The sequence below is a fragment of the Aulonocara stuartgranti genome (assembly GCF_965226115.1).
Source record: "Aulonocara stuartgranti genome assembly, chromosome: 23".
Classification (NCBI taxonomy): Eukaryota; Metazoa; Chordata; class Actinopteri; order Cichliformes; family Cichlidae; genus Aulonocara; species Aulonocara stuartgranti.
The window spans coordinates 360,410-378,982 of NC_138958.1; the positions used below are offsets into that span (position 1 = coordinate 360,410).

General features: G+C 43.5%; 1 protein-coding gene and 1 long non-coding RNA gene across 7 annotated transcripts in view; one reads left to right on the forward strand and one right to left on the reverse strand.

Annotated features, from left to right (window-relative positions):
• Nucleotides 1-18,573, reverse strand: part of pex5la (peroxisomal biogenesis factor 5-like a) — a 124,885-nt gene that overhangs the window by 86,434 nt on the left and 19,878 nt on the right. The window lies entirely within an intron of this gene.
• On the forward strand, nt 58-3,761 carry LOC309699764. The gene is made up of 3 exons (XR_014274464.1): nt 58-138; nt 1,257-1,341; nt 3,329-3,761. It is a non-coding gene; the product is annotated as an uncharacterized lncRNA (long non-coding RNA).

Below are 18,573 nucleotides of genomic sequence, written 5' to 3' on the forward strand. Positions count from 1 at the left end.
CATGATCACATTTAACCAATGATCTGCCCTTGACGGCAGAACGCGCTGGTTACGAGCCGGGAACGAGCTCACAAAGAGCACGCGCATTTGTTGCGGTCCGGAGCTGCAGGAGAAACACAAGTTGACGCGACAAAACCAGTAAGTAGGTGTACAGCGTAAACTGTAGTGTGTAGCACACAGGAGTATTAGCTTATTATGTACACGTTGGTAAGCTGTCTTGTTGCAACTGATGAACTGAAACAAATGAGCGTGCTGTGTGTGCAACAGCGCGACAAACATTACTTGTCCTTGTATTAACTGCACAAGTAGTGCTGGACATAGCTGCTGGCTACCTGTGTAAGGCTGTCATGGGTCTGTAGCTCTGTCACCGTTTTAGGGAACATATTTAGTTTTAAAGTAAGTTTCCGGGCTTTTCCTGCCTTTCTGGGGGGATTATATTTCACTAAAAAATGATCTAATATGCATGTCCACATAATAATGCATTATTATAATTATAATATATTAAAAAACACGCTGTCTTTTAAAGAACATACATTAAGAAGCAGATTATATTAGATTTATATTTTAAATAAGACAAAATTTGGATTTTACAGCAGTAAAAATAAGATTTGCCCTGCACAGAGTGGATAGTGAAACAAATGGAATCATCATAATGACATTATTTCATATTTATTACTTCCCCCTCCTCTTTGCTTTATTATTGTAGCTCTAGTAATAAATAATAATGTAAGGATTCTGGATCAGCACTGTGATGCCCATAGTATATACAGTATTCTGAAGAAGGTCTAAAATGTCACTGTGTGTGCATGTGTGTTTTTTATTTAGATGGATTTTTAAAAAAAACTATTACTGATGATATAACATTGTGCAGACATGGCTGGTAAGGACATGAGGAGGAAACAGTAGGAGCTGTGTGAGGCTACTAAAGGCAGGGCTATAACATTTTTCTGTCATCATTTTATTATAGATTAAGTGCTGGAGTTGTTAGGTGTGGATAATTAGATTATAGTTTATTGCAATAGCAAGTTGTGCCTTGTTCTCAGATAGACAGCAAGTGGAGAGTGATATATGAAATGATGGGATGGAAGGAAGAAGAGAAGCAAAGAGTGATTCACAGGCAGAGCCTAAATTATTTCTCACAGTTTTTGTTGCCTTATGGTTCCAAGTGCTGTCACCAATCTTTGCATCTTGTTATTATCTCATGACACTTGTTTAATCAGCTACCATCTCTCCTGTGGACTTTTTAATGTCTACAGTCTCAGATCAACACAGCCCTGCCCTCCAGCACTATCAGCAGCAGGAGCAGCAGCAACCCCTCAACAGCAACATTGTACCCATCAGGTAAAACATAGGCTACGTTTGCTTTACTTGTTGCCCATATTAGATTCTTGATGAATGTTTGTTGTTGTTATTCAGCCTGGTTCAATGTGCCCCTTTTTAACTTTGAGCACCCGCCCCTTTAAACGTCTCTGCACGGCCCTGTCCTTCTGGAAGGTTCTCCCCTCTCCACAGAGCAACACCGGAGCTCTGTCAGAGTAACTGTCTGATTCTTGCTCACCTCCCTTACTAAGACCTTTCTTCCCCGATCACCCAGATTGGCCAGCTCCAGGTCTTGGTGATTCCAAACTTTCTTTTATGGATGATGGAGGCCACTGGGATCACGGATACCTTCAATTGCACAGAAATCTTTCTATATCCCTCCTTAGATCTGTGTTTCAGACAAGGGAGTGCCTTTCCAAATTATGCCCAGCCAACTGGACTTACCACGGGTGGACTCGGGTTGTAGAAACATCTGACAGGTGTGGGGGTGGAGAAAGGATGCACCTGAGCTCAATTTTGAGTGTCATGAAAAGGCTGTAGATACTTATGTAATTTTATCTTTCAGTTTTTTATTTTTAATAATTTTTTTGTCACTGCAGGAGGATTACTTCACAAAACCCCCAGAGTCAAGATCTGAAAGGATGTTATTAAAGAGAGAGTTAGAAAAAAATGTAAAACAGCCAGCTGACACACCACAATATGATACTAATACAATTACAACTACTGTTTCTCTTTTGTGCATTATTTTTCAGTTTTTATTTTTCTAATAAGATAAGATAAGATAAGATAACCTTTATTAGTCCCACACGTGGGAAATTTGTTTTGTCACAGCAGGAAGTGGAGAGTGCAAAAGTTATGAGGCAAAAATTAGAATACAATAAGAATAAATACAGTACACAACTGTACAGAATAGAATAAAATAATATACTATATACAGTAGAATAAAATAAAATAAATATACAATAAGATAAAAATAGAATACAAATACAAATACTATATACAACTGAGTAAAAATACAACGATGACAGAAAGGATTATTGCACTTAGTATTATATATATATATCTTTATATATATATATATCTTAGTAATATATCTTTAATGAACTTTTTCTCGCTGTTGTCTGTGAATTTACCCAGTGTGGGATTAATAAAGCTTCCAAATGTGCATTAGAAAAGTGTGTGGCTCTGACGCTCACAATGAAATGTGAACATGAAACACAGGCCGGGGCTCATAAAAGATTCACATGGGATCACAGAGCATGTAAAAAGCATGTCAGTTCAAGTTAGACTGTACAAGGGGGGAGATCGACATCCTACACCTGACCGATGAGTATGTAGGCAGACTGGACACTGCATCCACTCGTCTGTAAGTACTTGTAAACTGGTGAGAGAAACAGCTGAGAAAGTGTCAGCCTCACTGTGAAAGGTGGCTGGATGGTATTCATTAGTGACAGTTCTGGGCCCATCCCAGATGGAGTATTCACACGTGTTTGTTGGCAGATGAACATTTCATTAACTGGAATTCGATTTGGCAAAGAAAAATAAGGATTTTGTTGGTTGTCAGTGTGCTTGGTTGAGCACTCGGAGCGCTGGATAAAGCGTTGCTGTTTGTCATTATAAATGCATACATTAACATTTTTATACTGCATAACTCAGGCTACTGATGCTAAAGAACTGTGTGTGTGTGTGTGTGTGTGTGTGTGTGTGTGTGTGTGTGTGTGTGTGTGTGTGTGTGTGTGTGTGGAGGTAAGGAAACTGAAAGAGATACTAGGATTTAAATCGAACTGTCAATAAATGTATGTTTTGTTCCTTGTGATGTCTCTTTCAAAAACAACAGTAACTACTTTCATATGTATTTGGCTTTAATAAGAATTACATTTGTGAAATGAGGCACTTGGTTGATTGTTGGCTCATGATGTGTTTATCTTTGTTTTTGTACACTCTCGAGTACTGACTCCACTCTCAGAAACCAAAATAATGGGCTTTGCTTTGACTTCCACTCTCTTAGGCAGAAGACTGATTTGCTTTTCTCCCCTGATTCTTTAAACGAGTCATCGTGTCAAAAAGGTGAGATGGAACGACAACGCATCAACGTCCGTCTGAGCTTTTATGTCAGCACTATTTGATATAGCTGTACTAATATATATATATATAGTCACCTATTACTCATTGAAGCTACAGGAGATGTCAAACTGTGAAATTTGCAGTCAGATTAAGAAAAGAATAACTTTACTGTGCTCTCACAGTCGTTACGTTCTGAATTTCATAACCTTCACTTGCTGCTTCCACGGGTGATTTTGAATAAAGTATGGGCTCATTTTGGTTGACGAGTTCATTAATTTAGTTGTGAAAGAATGGCAGCTTGTGAGCTGAGTTGTAATGTTCAGCACATAATGAGAAGATCTTTTGTTCAAACCGATGCCAGATAAAGCGTCTGTAAGGCTTCCTGGATGACATGATTAAAACATTTGTACAACATGAAAACTGTTAATCTTTGTACCTCACAAAAAACAAAAGAGCTCATTTATCTTCTGATTCTCACTCAGAGTTTATATTCTGTCATAAGCAAAGCTGTGGCAAAGGTTAAGGACAGTTTTGTGACCTTAAGGAAAGCTTTACATTTAATGTTGCACTATCCACCTTTCATAACACTTTGTAGGCAGACACAACAGTGGAGCTGTGCAGGTATGTCTCCTGTTAGCTGCACCGTGTTGCTGATGAGAGTCACACAACAAAGAGTTTTTTCCCCACATAAAAGTAATGTAGACTTAATCAGGGTATATACGTATTTGTTGTTACCAGTTAAAGTTAAACGATACCAGTGACGTTCCACCAGGGAAAGCAAAGCAGGCACTGCTTGCCCAGAAAAATCTAAAATAGACATAAATTACAGTGTTATTCACAAACTTAAAGCATTTCAAACAGTGTTCAGTCTCATAAGCTTCCATCATCCTGTGGATATAGATGTGTATTATGTGGAATAGGTTAGACTGTGCTTGTCTTCCATTCCACTGGAATCTGTAGCACAGGTCTGTTTCATGAGTGTGTCTGTGTGCCCCTTTAACATAGCCTGAGCTTGCCAAGTTGAGAGCCAGCAGCTTCTTCTGGCTGTTTGTGCCAGGCTGTTGTAGGTAAAGCCCCGTGTCTCTGACAGGAAACACAGGGGAGACTACCATGCTAGACAAGGCGCTGCTGGCTCTGGCTTCACTGCTCTGAGATCAGATATTATCTGTGCATTTGTGGAAAGAAAATTACATTAGCAAGCATTCTGAGATTTATTGTCTTAACATGTCGCTTTGCTCTTACTAACTACCTTGACCATCAATGTAAGCAGAGAAGTCACTGATAGGGAAGGCCAAAAGTCACATATAATGTCGACATAAATAGACTTCATCTCGTTAACTGCTTCACTGGGTATACTGGACCAAGACCATTTCATAGTAGGCCCCTACATTTCTGAGAGTCACAGTCAGCACCTCGAAGACATGAGCTGACACTGCTTCTGTGTTAAGCTGTGTTTCATGACTTTATCCCTTTATTGTTCCCTGCAGTAAACTTATACCTCTCTGACATGGTGTAAAAAAGTGCCATCAACAATGAAAAGGAGGCTGATGTCATTGCTGCATGTTGGATACCTGCAGTCTAGTTTGTCAGTAGGATTTCAATGAAGGAGAGCCAAACTCCAGCAGACTACAAAAGTACTAAATGCAAAATGTAGAATGTATTAAAAACTGAGGAGTGATTTCGTAAAAGTTAAATGATTTTAAATAAAGACTGTGAGTATAATAAACCTCGCTTCTTACCACTGCACACTGTAGACAAAACACGGTGAAGTGAGATTATAAAACTAAACTAAACAGGATTTCAAGCAGTGAGAAACAACTGAGTTCACCTTACACGATTAAAAAGTTGTTCATGTGACAACTGAGGATTACGTGAGGAAAGAAGACTTGGCTGTCTAAGCAGTAGAAAGAAAATTAAATACATCTATGAAATTCCAACGAGTTATTGAATATAATACATTTGCAGTACTGAAGATAAAAAAATAATTTCCCCTGGAAAACATAGCCATGGGAGCAAAGTGTTCAGTTTCTTTGCCTGCAGTGACAGCCTTCTGTTGGCTGCATAGACTTATACAGTGTTATTAGACTGACTTTATTGTTCAGTCCCCAGAAAAGCCCAAGCGACCTGGCAGCAAGGCTCATAAAAGTAAGTCAAGCAATGTCTTTATTTGAGCTGTAAAACAAATAATGGTGAGTCAGTTCGCTCCACAGTAGCTGCAGACTAACACTCAGTAATACCATCTGTGAGTTCCTGAAAGAAGCGGTGAACCTGTGAAATACCAGCAATTCCTCATGTGAATTTGCTTCTCAATGCACTGTGTCGACAAAGAGTAATGACATGCTGTGGTGGCTTGTTTTATTTTAAACAACAAACCCACTCACAGAGCAGGTGTAGTTGGTTTTTATAAAGAGTTTTAATGTGTGGTGAAAAGCAATGGTTTACAGTAGTGTTTATGGTATTTTCATTATTGTTCAGAGGACACTGACTGTCCAAAAATGAAAGTAAATTCAGGTTGACATAAAATATCCTCCCACTTTCTGTAACATCGTTCTTTACTGATTTCAAATACCTGATTTCTGTCATGAATCAGAAATCTGCAGAAAACTCTTTGATTTGATGTTGAAGGCCTGATAGACACCAGTGAGAACAATACACTAATCCAGACGTTAAACCCCTCCCACGACGGCGTAATCAAATGGACAGCCCCAGTCTCTCTAATTTACCATGTTCAATACAGCATAAGTGCTTACTCCACCTGTACCTTCAGCCAAACTCTTCCCTCCCTCATCAGTGCTCAGTATGCACAGTTTCACCAACAGCAGCAGAGCCACCAGCTGGAGGATAAAATAAAAAGCTGACATTACTGTCATGAAAGAGGGCGCCGCCATCTCCATTCCTGACATGTTTCGGCACATCTGTTGCTATGATTAATACGAGTGAAAATAGCAAGGGCAGAGCAGAGCAACACTGAAAGACTACTAAAAAAATCATTTTTTTATTCTTTATTTAACAGTGATTTGTAATTCCTCCTCTTCCAGGAACCACCTAGAAACACTCTGCAGCCCCTCTCATATCTCCACATATCCTGGCAGAACCAAATGCTCTAGACTCAGTGACCAATATGCTCTTTCCTCATTACCTGCTCCGTTAAGAAAAACTGTAGTGAAAGAGGACATTGAGCCTCTCTTGCCAAGCCAGCCCAAGTCATTACTTACACTATAGCTGTGCTGCTACTTGCAGCTTGGCCTGCAGCTGGTAACAATGAGGGATGATGGTAAAAGAGGAGGATCCCCTTTGTGCATTGAGCAAGAGGATACAGTAACCTGATTACTAGCGGCTAGCTGGAAAATAGCATTACATTCTCGCTGCAGACACATCTCAGTTCGAGCTGCTGACTGTCCTAGATCAGGGCAGCTGCACAGCGTTTTTTCCCTGTAAATGAGTTTGTCATTGTGCTTTTTAAAGTAGCTGTCATATGTGTGGCTTCTACGCACTCATCTACATCTGAGCAATTGCAAAATATGGCTTCTGCTTTCATTACTATTCTACTCCACCAAGATGTGTTTGATTTAATTATCCATTTAGAATAGGGGATGCTGGTCCGGGTGCCTTTCAATTATATGACAAAGATGTTGTTGAGTACAGTATTCCCTTGGAGGTTATTGCTAAGATGCAGACTGTAGGAAGAAAATGGATCATATTGTGTAACTTCAAAGCTGAGAGCTAATCACAGGCCGACCTTTTAATATTTGACTTAAACCAGAAAATTGCCTTTAATCACTTGGATACCTGCAATTAAATTCAGGCCCACACATTTGTCTGTTCTGTCTCAAGTATCAGTGGGACTGAAATAGACCTGGAGCTATTTAAGGAGAGAGAGAGGGGGATAGGAATAAAAGACACTGACATACGGCAAAAACTAAATCAGGAGTATACAGCAACCATAGTGTCTCTGAGCACTTTGAGCTAAATACTTAAGTCAGCATGAGAATAATGAGTTGCAAAGCTAACATGCTGATGCAATGCAGGCAGAATGTTTGCAAACATCAGCATTTAGGTTGCAAGCTAGCTGGATTCCAGATTTGTTTTTGCTGTTTAATAATGTTTAGTATACTGTAGGCTACAGGCGTAGCTTGTGGCCTACAGGCTACAACACACGGAGATGTTGAAATGCATCGAGGGTAAACCTGCGATGGCATTTGCCACATTTATCTTCTATGAAGTCTTTACACAGATACAGGATATTTATTGATGCTTTAGCTGCATTTGGGTATAAGTGCATATCGGGCACTTACACCCAAAGCGGAATGCGGCTCGGGCAGTGGCTGAAGCAAAAACTCGGGTGTGGGAGGAGTTCGGAGAGGCCATGGAAAAAGACTTTCGGACTGCCTCGATGAGATTCTGGCAAACCGTCAGGCGTCTCAGGAGGGGAAAGCGGTGCTCTACCTGCACTGTGTATAGTGCTGGCGGAGCGCTGCTGACTTCGACTGAGAAAATTGTCAGGCGATGGAAGGAATACTTCGAGGACCTCCCTAATCCCACTGACACGTCTTCCGAGGAGGAAGCAGAGTCTGGGAATGAGGGGAATGACCCGCCAATTTCCAGGGGCGAGGTCACTGAGGCAGTTAAACAACTCCTTGGTGGCAGAGCCCCTGGTGTTGATGAGGTCCGCCCCGAGTTCCTGAAGGCTCTGGACGTTGTAGGGCTGTCCTGGTTGACACGCCTCTACAATGTTGCGTGGAGATCAGGGGCAGTACCCCTGGACTGGCAGACCGGGGTGGTGGTCCCCATCTTTAAGAAGGGGGACCGGAGGGTGTGTTCCAACTACAGGGGGATCACACTCCTCAGCTCCCTGGGAAAGTCTATGCCAGGGTGCTGGAAAGGAGAGTTTGTCCGCTAGTCGAACCTCAGATACAAGAGGAAAAATGCGGTTTTCGTCCTGGTCGCGGAACACTGGACCAGCTCTTTATCCTCTCGAGGATACTTGAGGGTGCATGGGAGTTTGCCCAACCAGTCTACATGTGTTTTGTGGACTTGGAGAAGGCATTCGACCGTGTCCCTCGGGGTGTCCTGTGGGAGGTGTTGCAGGAATATGGGGTGTCTGGCCCATTGCTACGGGCCATTCGATCCCTATACAACTGTTGCAAGAGCTTGGTTCGCATTGCCGGCAACAAGTCGGACTCGTTCCCGGTGGGTGATGGGCTCCGCCAGGGCTGCCCGTTGTCACTGATTCTGTTCATAGTTTTTATGGACAGGATTTGTAGGCGCAGCCAAGTGGCGGAGGGCTTTCACTCTGGTGGCCTCAGAATCTCATCTCTGCTTTTCGCGGATGATGTGGTTCTGTTGGCTTCATCGGGTGAAGGCCTCCAGCTCGCACTGGAGCGGTTCGCAGCCGAGTGTGAAGCAGCGGGAATGAGGATCAGCACCTCCAAATCTGAGGCCATGGTTCTCAGCCGGAAAAGGGTGGAGTGCCCACTCCGGGTCGGGGATGAGTTCCTGCCCCAAGTGGAGGAGTTCAAGTATCTCGGGGTCTTGTTCGCGAGTGATGGGAGAAGGGAGCCGGAGATCGACAGACGGATTGGTGCTGCGGCTGCAGTGATGCGGATGTTGCACACTCCGTCGTGGTGAAGAGGGAGCTGAGTGTAAAATTTACCCGTCAATCTACGTCCCTACCCTCACCTATGGCCACGAGCTGTGGGTAGTGACCGAAAGAACGAGATCGCGGATACAAGCGGCAGAAATGAGCTTCCTCCGAAGGGTGGCTGGCCTCTCCCTTAGAGATAGGGTGAGAAGTTCGGCCATCCGGGAGGGGCTCAGAGTAGAGCCGCTGCTGCTCCACATCGAAAGGAGCCAGCTGAGGTGGTTCAGGCATCTGACAAGGATGCCTCCTGGGCACCTCCTGGGTGAGGTGTTCCAGGCATGTCCCACCGGGAGGAGGCCCCGGGGCAGACCCAGGACACGCTGGAGAGATTATATCTATTGGCTGGCCTGGGAACGCCTTGGTGTTCCCCCAGATAAACTGGAGAGAGGGAGGTCTGGGCTTCTCTGCTTAGGCTGCTGCCCCCTTGACCCGGCCTGGGATAAAGCGGAAGTAGATGGATGGATAGATGCATGGATGCATATCGGGCGTTGCTGTGGCGTTGGGATGATTTTAAATAACCATAACTGAAAACCGTGGACTTCCTGGTTGCATTAGAGGCAACCCTGTAGCCTTCATTCTTTCATTTCACAAGCAAAGCTGTGTTGGTCATCCAAAAACATCTTACTAACGGCCTCCCTGCCTGAAAATGTTCATATTGTTGGTTTGATGTTATGCTGTGCTACACTTTTAACAGCAACATCAATTAAAACAAAAACATCCTTAAGTCATTTTCAGACCACAAGCAACTGCATGACATCCTTGTTGACTTCAGTGCTCCCGTGGTGATACCTTTGTGCACACACACACACACACACACACACACACACACACACACACACACACACACGCACACACACACACAGGCGCACACACACACACACACACACACACACATGCACGCACGCACACAGTAATCAGGTTGCCCAGACACAGGCCCATGGGGCCCTTGTCACCTTGAGTGACTTTGGCCAATTAAAGCCTTTGAAAATAGCAGCTGCAGGAACAGAGAATTGTTGAGAGGAGGATGAGGAGGAGGGGAGCAGATCCTTACGTGCAACCATTAGCACCACAACAGCCTCCTACCTGTTTTTATCCCTAGACTCCTTTCTTATTTATTCATTGGTCAAAATCCCGCTGACGTCTTTTTCTGTCTCCTGATAGCTTGTTTGATACTGTATGGCTTACTTAAACGGCAAGCAGAGTAGTAAGCAAGAGGCCCGTATATATTTGCTAACATATGGTAGGACTGGATCCAGATGATAGTTAGGGGAAAATGGCTTAGTTGACAGATGTAAGCTGCAAATCAGGTTTACGGTGTTGTGCATTTACTGGCAGTTGTAGGTCAAGCATAGACCTCCTGAAATGATGTTATACTTGCCCGCCCTCACCCTGATTACTGTGGTGTCACGCTGCCTCTCCTGAGGCCCTGACACCCAGCCCTACCTCCCTGCTGTCAGCCCACGATATCCTCGTTCACAAGTTCCTTACTGAACTGAAGTCCTGCTGTGCAAATGAGATTGGCTTATTGTTCGAGGACGCTCACCCCTGCTGCGAGAGGAAACGAATGCTCGTTCGATGGAGGTATTTACATATTATAAGGAGGTTAGAATAAAATATGTACAATATGTATATACTAACAAATAAAAAAACAAATAAAAACAATACACATAAATCTTCAAATTAGGCAAAAAAAATTCCACCTACACAAAAAAAGCATTTGGTTTACAAGTAATTCTAATCTAAACTGAACTGACAGGCATTTTGTCTAAAGGACACGATCTGGACCGGCGCCTATTTGGGCTGATACTGTTATCAGGATAAAGTGAGCCAGGAAGCTTTTTGGGCTTCTGGTGTTCAGACAGACTCGGACAGAGATAAAGAAAACATTTTTAAAAGCTATTTGAGACACAGAACTACACCTCAGACTGCCAGCATCCTCTTCTCAATCAGTTCTAACTCTCTCTGTTTCATTTTATAACTTTGCTTTCGAGCTGCTCTCAAAAACTTGTTTTTTTGGTTGTGTTGTTGCTTTTTTTAAAAAATTAAGATAAAACAATAAAATGAGCTTTGTAGGCTAGCATTGTGCGTATGTTGAACAGTTACCATATTGCAGTGTTGCTATATGCTAACATTAGATTACCTCTGTGAATCTGAAGAGCTGAACTATGATCAGAGGGTTTTGGTTTGTTATTATCCCATTATAATGTTAGTGGGAGTCATCTCTACTTGTTTCTCATGAGTTAATTTTGCTGTATCACTTGTCATGATCGTCCACACCTTTTTTCAATAGGTTCACCTGTGTCTCATCCCCCCATTTGTCATCTCACATTAAGTACTCAGTGTATAAATATTAAAGGTGGGAATCATCAGAAGAATGGCTGTGTGTCTACATGTATGTTAGCCCTGCGACAGGCTGGTCCAGGGTGCACTGATCCTCTCACCCAGCACAGCCGGGACAGACACCAGCCCCTGTTTGAATTCGGTTTGTGCCGCTTTCTCATCTGCCCATAAACTCAGACCTATTTTATGAGCTGTATCTATGACATCACAGTGTGTGGGAATAGGAGTGAGCAATATAGCCTCAAAATGATTTCATGATATTTCAGGGTAATTCGAAAAGTAATAAATGTCATATTTCAACAAGATATTTATGATGATGTAGAAAAAAAAATTGGACATTTTATCAGTGATTGCAGCCAGTAGCATTTATTTATTAGTGCAAAAAGTGAAGGGCAGCCTTCTTTACAGTGACCTACTGTCACTACCTGATTCAAAGTGTGAACCCACTGCTACAAGGTGCAGCACCATTATAATGCAATAATAATGACACAGCAAAAATCAAATACCTAAATTAACCTAGTGTTCCCCATTTCTTGCATATTTAGCAAAATATTGGAAGGAGTGGTTATTGAAGTAGTTTCCTTTTTAGATACTACACCCTCATCCAGTGGTGGTCCTAGCCTGTTTGGCGCCTTGGGGCGAACACTCCCTCTGCCCCCCCCCTCCCCAACACACACACACACACACACACACACACACACACACACACACACACACACACACACACACACACACACAAAACATATTAAGGGTTGTACATTAACATAAAACTGTTGTCGAAACACAATCCAAAAGATTCAGTAAGCTACATCAGTGTCTACTGTTTACTATATAGCCAAGTGACTAACAAACGTAAACAGACGTTTTCACTATCCCTACTAATTGATGTTATCTTGTTGTTTTGGTCAGTGCTATCCTCTATGGGGCAACAGGTTCAATTCAATTTATATAGCGCCAAATCACAACAACAGTCGCCTCAAGGCGCTTTATAGTGTACAGTAGATTGTACAATAATACATACAGAGAAAAAACCCAACAATCATATGACCCCCTATGAGCAAGCACTTTGGCGACAGTGGGAAGGAAAAACTCCCTCTTAACAGGAAGAAACCTCTGGCAGAACCAGGCTCAGGGAGGGGCGGGGCTATCTGCTGTGATTGGTTGGGGTGAGAGAAGGAAGGTTGAGGGTCACAGATGCCAACAGACTAAATTTACTGATCCACAAGGCCACTAATGTTGTGGGGATGGAGCTGGACTCCGTTAGGGTGGTGTCTGAGAGGCAGATGTTGTCCAAGATAAAGACAATGTTGGATAATACCTCCCACCCACTCCATGACATGACATGCTGGCTCGTCACAGAAGCACGTTCAGTGAGAGACTGAGATTACCCACAATGCACCACTGACCGACACAGGAAATTATTCCTGCCTGTGGCTCCCTGTGCAACTCCTCCATCTAACACACTGCAAACACTGCAATAGTTACACCCTTTTTACACACGCTCTTTTCTACTCTGAAATATTCTCGGCAGTTTTCTTGATATTTATTTATAATCCCCTCTGTTAATCCTTGACATTTATAATTGAGTGATCTCTATATATTAGTGCTATTTCTTAAATGTGTAAAATCTGCAACATAGTATTGTTTGGAGTTTAGTCTGTTACTGTTACTATTTTTACCATTTCTTCTTGGACCAACTGTAACCCGAGGATCACCACAACATAACCTAACAGACCTACACCTTAGTTCACAGATTGGCTTTTTCTGGGTTTATTTCTGGGATTTCGCACAACCCAGGATTCAAATCATGAATACATAATGGGCTTGGATTTACAACATTATGATTGAAATGTGCTCTATTCGGAAGCAGCCGGCCCCGCCCCTTTCGACGGGTTGTGTGTGAGACTTCAAATCATCAAACTGTAAATTATAAATTTTAAATTGTTATTGAGCCCTTTACCCCTGATCTTAAAGTGTGTATTTATTTTCTTACTCTTCTTATATATATTACTGGACTGTATGTAGCGGAGATCACAATAAAGTTTACTTTGATTTCAGCAGCGAGCAGGCGCACCGAGGGCTCTCGCGCTCACTTTTTGCATACAGAATTTTGAAAAAACATCGGTGCAAATTATAAGTCTGTATCATAATGTCTGGTGTTTTCGTGTTTGTTGGTTTGTTTTTATTTTGTTTTATTTTGCGAGTTGGTTATTGGATGCCGCTCCAGCCAGCCAGAGAATCCCCCCCGCCCCGCCCTCTCCTCCCTGTGCCGCAAGCAGCAGGCGCACCTTGCAAACGGAGGGCGCCCTTACTCCCAGCAAATGGGCGATAGAAAACCGATCGGTGCCTATGCCATCCCCAATATACGCTGGCATGACGTCAGGGCACTGATGCCTGTGATGCCGCCCCCCCACCACGATGCCTCCCTGGGCAACCGCCCATGTTGCCCGTATCAAAAACCGCTACTGCCCTCATCTGAGGTTTTTAGCTCTGATGTGTCTCTGATTGCCGTGCACGCAACTGAACATAAATGCATGCATTATTGCTGATATCATGTAAAAATGTGTTCTGGTATTAGTGCGAACAAAATGATTATTTACTTCCATATAGCACTCCTAACAATCCCATATGTAATAACCATCTGCTTTGTCCCATCTATGTTTAAAGAACTATCCAAAAGAAGTCCATACATTTCATTTAACTGCAGATTGCTGATTTCTTCCTCTGATGCTTCCATCTTTGCTTTACATCTGTTTAAAAAAAATGTTGATTATATTATTCCACAACTAAAAAGATATTTATGATAAGATGTAAGATATTTGTTGCCCCTGCATCTTTGCAATATTGCCAAGCAAAACATTGTGATACTGCACTTTATTGATTTTATTTTCCTGTCCTGTGTACCCTTTGTTAAAACATCTGTGTATGTGCTACTTTGTAATATTTGCTCTTCCCATCATGCTTTCTCTGGTTTTCTCTCTGTATTTTTGTATTCTTGTTATCTTTTGGACTTATTTTCAGTGTTTTAATTGGCTTTTTTGGTTTCTCTGCCCTGGCTATAAATAGTTTTATGAAATCTGAAAAGTAAAATATTTTCCTAGCACAGCTCAGGAGAGGAATCGTCAAGGCTTCATATATCACCCTCAGACTGCTGGGACAGGCTGCAGCCCCCACTCCCGTGGTCCTCAGTTGGATAAGTGGTTAAGAAAATGGATGGAAGTGAAGGGCCTAAAACGCTGTGCAAACATAATGTAAAGGCATATCCAGGTGGACCATTAAGCAGTCATCATGCACTTAGCAAATCATTGTAGTTACTGATGCTTTAAAAACATTTACTGGACGAGTTCAGTAGATCCAGTTGGCGTGAGCCACCGAGTGAAGCGGGTGACCTCACGTGCTCTTTAAAGTGGAAAGTTTGTGGACATACTTACAGGATTTAGAATTGGGAGCACTTGTAGGTACATGAATGAAAAAGTAGTACAATGAATGAACATATAGACTTCCTCACAGTGACAGAAGATCATACAAAGTCATTTCATTTTACGAAAGGGTGCACTCAGCTGTCTAATGGCCCTATTGTGATCATCTCATTGTAATAGTACAAATCTGTCAAAACAAAGTAGGCCCCATGGAGAGGAGCACACCTTAAGCTGCCAGCTGTTATAGATGGCTCTCTATTGTGACAATGTTTCACAATGGGCAACAATTGCTTCTCTTTCAACATGTCTGTGTGGCTGTCTGAGTGCGTGTATATGTGCGGGTTTGGGGAGGTGTGCAAGTCAGTGTTGGTACACCTGACCCTGTGTGATAAAGAGGCACCGTGACAAAGCCAGAAAGAGAGAGACGTGCCCACAGGCAGCTCATTACACGTCTACCACAATGATAAGAGATCTGTCAAATGATGAATGCCCTCTCACACTACCATTGATCTCGGTGGATGCAGGAAACCATCTAAAAACTGCATGACATCACTGGCTAACCCAAAGAGCAATACATGTAACAAAAAATAATTTCCCCCAGGGATCAATAAAGTATTCTGATTCTGATTCTGATGATTCTGATGGCCACAAATCTCTGTGACTTCTTATGAGCTCAGTATCCCATTGCATCCATCCATCCATACAACCATCCATCCATACAACCATCCATCCATCCATACAACCATCCATTTATCCATCCATACATACAACCATCCATCCATCTATTTATCCATCCATACAACCATCCATCCATCCATTTATCCATCCATCCATCCATATAACCATCCATCCATTTATCCATCCATACAACCATCCATCCATTTATCCATCCATAAAACCATCCATTTATCCATCCATACAACCATCCATCCATCCATACAACCATCCATTTATCCATCCATACATACAACCATCCATCCATTTATCCATCCATACAACCATCCATTTATCCATCCATACAACCATCCATTTATCCATCCATACAACCATCCATCCATCCATACAACCATCCATTTATCCATCCATACATACAACCATCCATCCATTTATCCATCCATACAACCATCCATTTATCCATCCATACAACCATCCATCCATCCATCCATCCATCCATCCATCCATCCATCCATACAACCATCCATCCATCCATCCATCCATCCATCCATCCATCCATCCATCCATCTTCTTCAGCTTATCTGGGACCGGGTCGCAGGGGCAGCAGCCTAAGCAGAGAATCCCAGACCTCCCTCTCCCCACCCACCTCTTCCAGCTTTTCCGGGAGAACACCAAGGCGTTCCCAGGCCAGCCGAGAGATATAATCTCTCCCGAATTTATTTAGTATTTAGTATTTATTTATTTATTGTCATTGTCAAGAACAATGAAATTGCGTTTGGGGCTTCCATACAACCCAAAAAAAAAGAAGAAAATATTAAATACCCCTTAAAACCCAAGTGTACATATTTAACCCAGTGTGACTCCAATGCAATAAGACAATCCTTAGCAATAATGTTCGTAGAAATTCAGACAAAGACCTGAGAAACATGACAAAATACAACAATGCAACCCATTCAATATTATTGTACTGTGAGATATGATATCAGATATGATAGTTATCTATTTAAGAAAGAGGGGGGGGGGGGGGGGCAGGAGGGGGAAGAGAATAAAGATATGATGCACCAATGCAGACCAGTTCATTGCTATTAAGAAGTTGGATATGGTTATTGTCCGTGAGAGGGGGGCAGAGAGTTCAGGAGCCTCACAGCCTGTGGATACAGGCTGTTGGCCAGTCTGGATGTTCTGGCCTGTATAGACCTGTACCTTCTCCCTGAGGGCAGCAGATGGAAAAGGTGGCGCGCAGGGTGATGTTGGTCCCGCAGGATACTGTGCACCCTCCTCAGACAGCGAGTGGGGAAGATATTACTGATCTCTGGCAGACTTGTTCCAATAATTCTGCCAGCTTCTTTCACCACCCGCTGGAGTGCTTGCTGATCGGCCTTGGTGCAGCTGGGGAACCACACTAGAAATCCATACGTCAGAACGCTGCTGATGGCACAGTTGTAGAAGTTCAACATCAGAGATCTGGGAATGTGTGCGCTCCGCAGTCTCCTCAGGTAGTAGAGGCGCTGTTGGGCCTTCCGTACAACTGAGGTGATATGGTTGCCCCAGGACAGGTCCTCGGTCACAGTTACCCCCAAGAATTTAAAACTGCTCACCTTCTCCACCGCCTCACTGCCAATGAAGAGAGGCAGATGGTTGTTATGACCCCTCTTCCGGAAATCTACAATGATCTCCTTGGTCTTTTTGGTGTTTAAGACCAAGTTATTGTCGTGGCACCATGACTCTAGTTGTTGCACCTCTGTCCTATAGTTTGTCTCATCATTGTTGGATATAAGTCCGAGCACTGTGGTGTCATCTGCAAACTTAACAATGAGATTGGACGCGCAGGAGGAAATACAGTCATGGGTGAAGAGAGTGTATAGCAGAGGGCTCAGAACACACCCCTGAGGGGCACCGGTGTTGACCACAAGGGTGGAAGAGGTGTTCTTACTCACTCTGACACTCTGTCTACGATTAGTGAGGAAGTCCACAATCCAGTTGCACAGAGAGGAGTTAAGTCCCAGTTGGTGGAGTTTGGGACGGAGTTTGTATGGCCGGATGGTATTAAAAGCCGAGCTGTAGTCTACAAAGAGGAGCCGTGCATAGGTGTTCCTGTGTTCCAAGTGCTTCAGTAATGTGTGCAGCACTGTGGCGATCGCATCCTCGGTTGGCCGGTTCTCCCTGTATGCAAACTGGTGCGAGTCCAGGGATGGTGGAAAAGCAGCTCTGATGTGTTTAATGACCAGTCTCTCCAGGCATTTGGCGGGAATGGGGGTGAGTGCCACAGGTCTGAAATCGTTCAGACATGTGACATTTGACTGTTTTGGGATGGGAACGATGGTTGCTGCTTTGAAACAGGATGGTACCAGTGAACAGGACAACGAGGTGTTATATATAGAGGTGAAGACGTCCGCCAGGTCCGCAGCACAGTCTTTTAGCACCCGGCCCAGCACTCCATCCGGCCCGGCCGCCTTCCTGGTGTTAATGCTCCGGAACACACGCCTCAGCTCATGAGTGCTCAGGACCGGAGCAGGGTCGGTTGAGGGGAGAGGGGACAGGACAGGGTCGGTGTTCTCCCTGTCAAAACGGGCATAAAAGAGATTTAGATCCTCAGCCAGAGTAGAACTGTCGGCTGAGGGTGATGGTGTTCTTCTTTTGTAGTCCGTGATAGCCCTGATGCCCTCCCAGACCTGCCTTGGGTTTGTGTTGTTCTCAAACCTGGCCTCGATACGCCTCCTGTGCTGCTGCTTGGCAGTCTTGATGCCTCTTCTCAGGTTGGCCCTGGCAGCACTGTATGCCTCCTGGTCCCCGGATTTGAAAGCGTTGTTCCTTGTTCGAATAAGTTGTTGAACTCCGTGTGTCATCCAGGGTGGATTATTAGGGAACACACGGAATCGTTTCCAAGTTGTTACATTGTCCACACAGAAACAGATGTAGTCCAAGACAGTGGAGGTGTAACTGTCCAATGCGACACGATTGTCAGTGTCCTGCACCTTGAATACATCCCAGTCAATCTCCTGGGACATCTCACCCAGGAAGCATCCTTGTCAGATGCCCGAACCGCCTCAACTGGCTCCTTTGGAAGCCAGTTGAGGAGGAGCAGCGGCTCTACTCTGAGCTCCTCCCAGATGG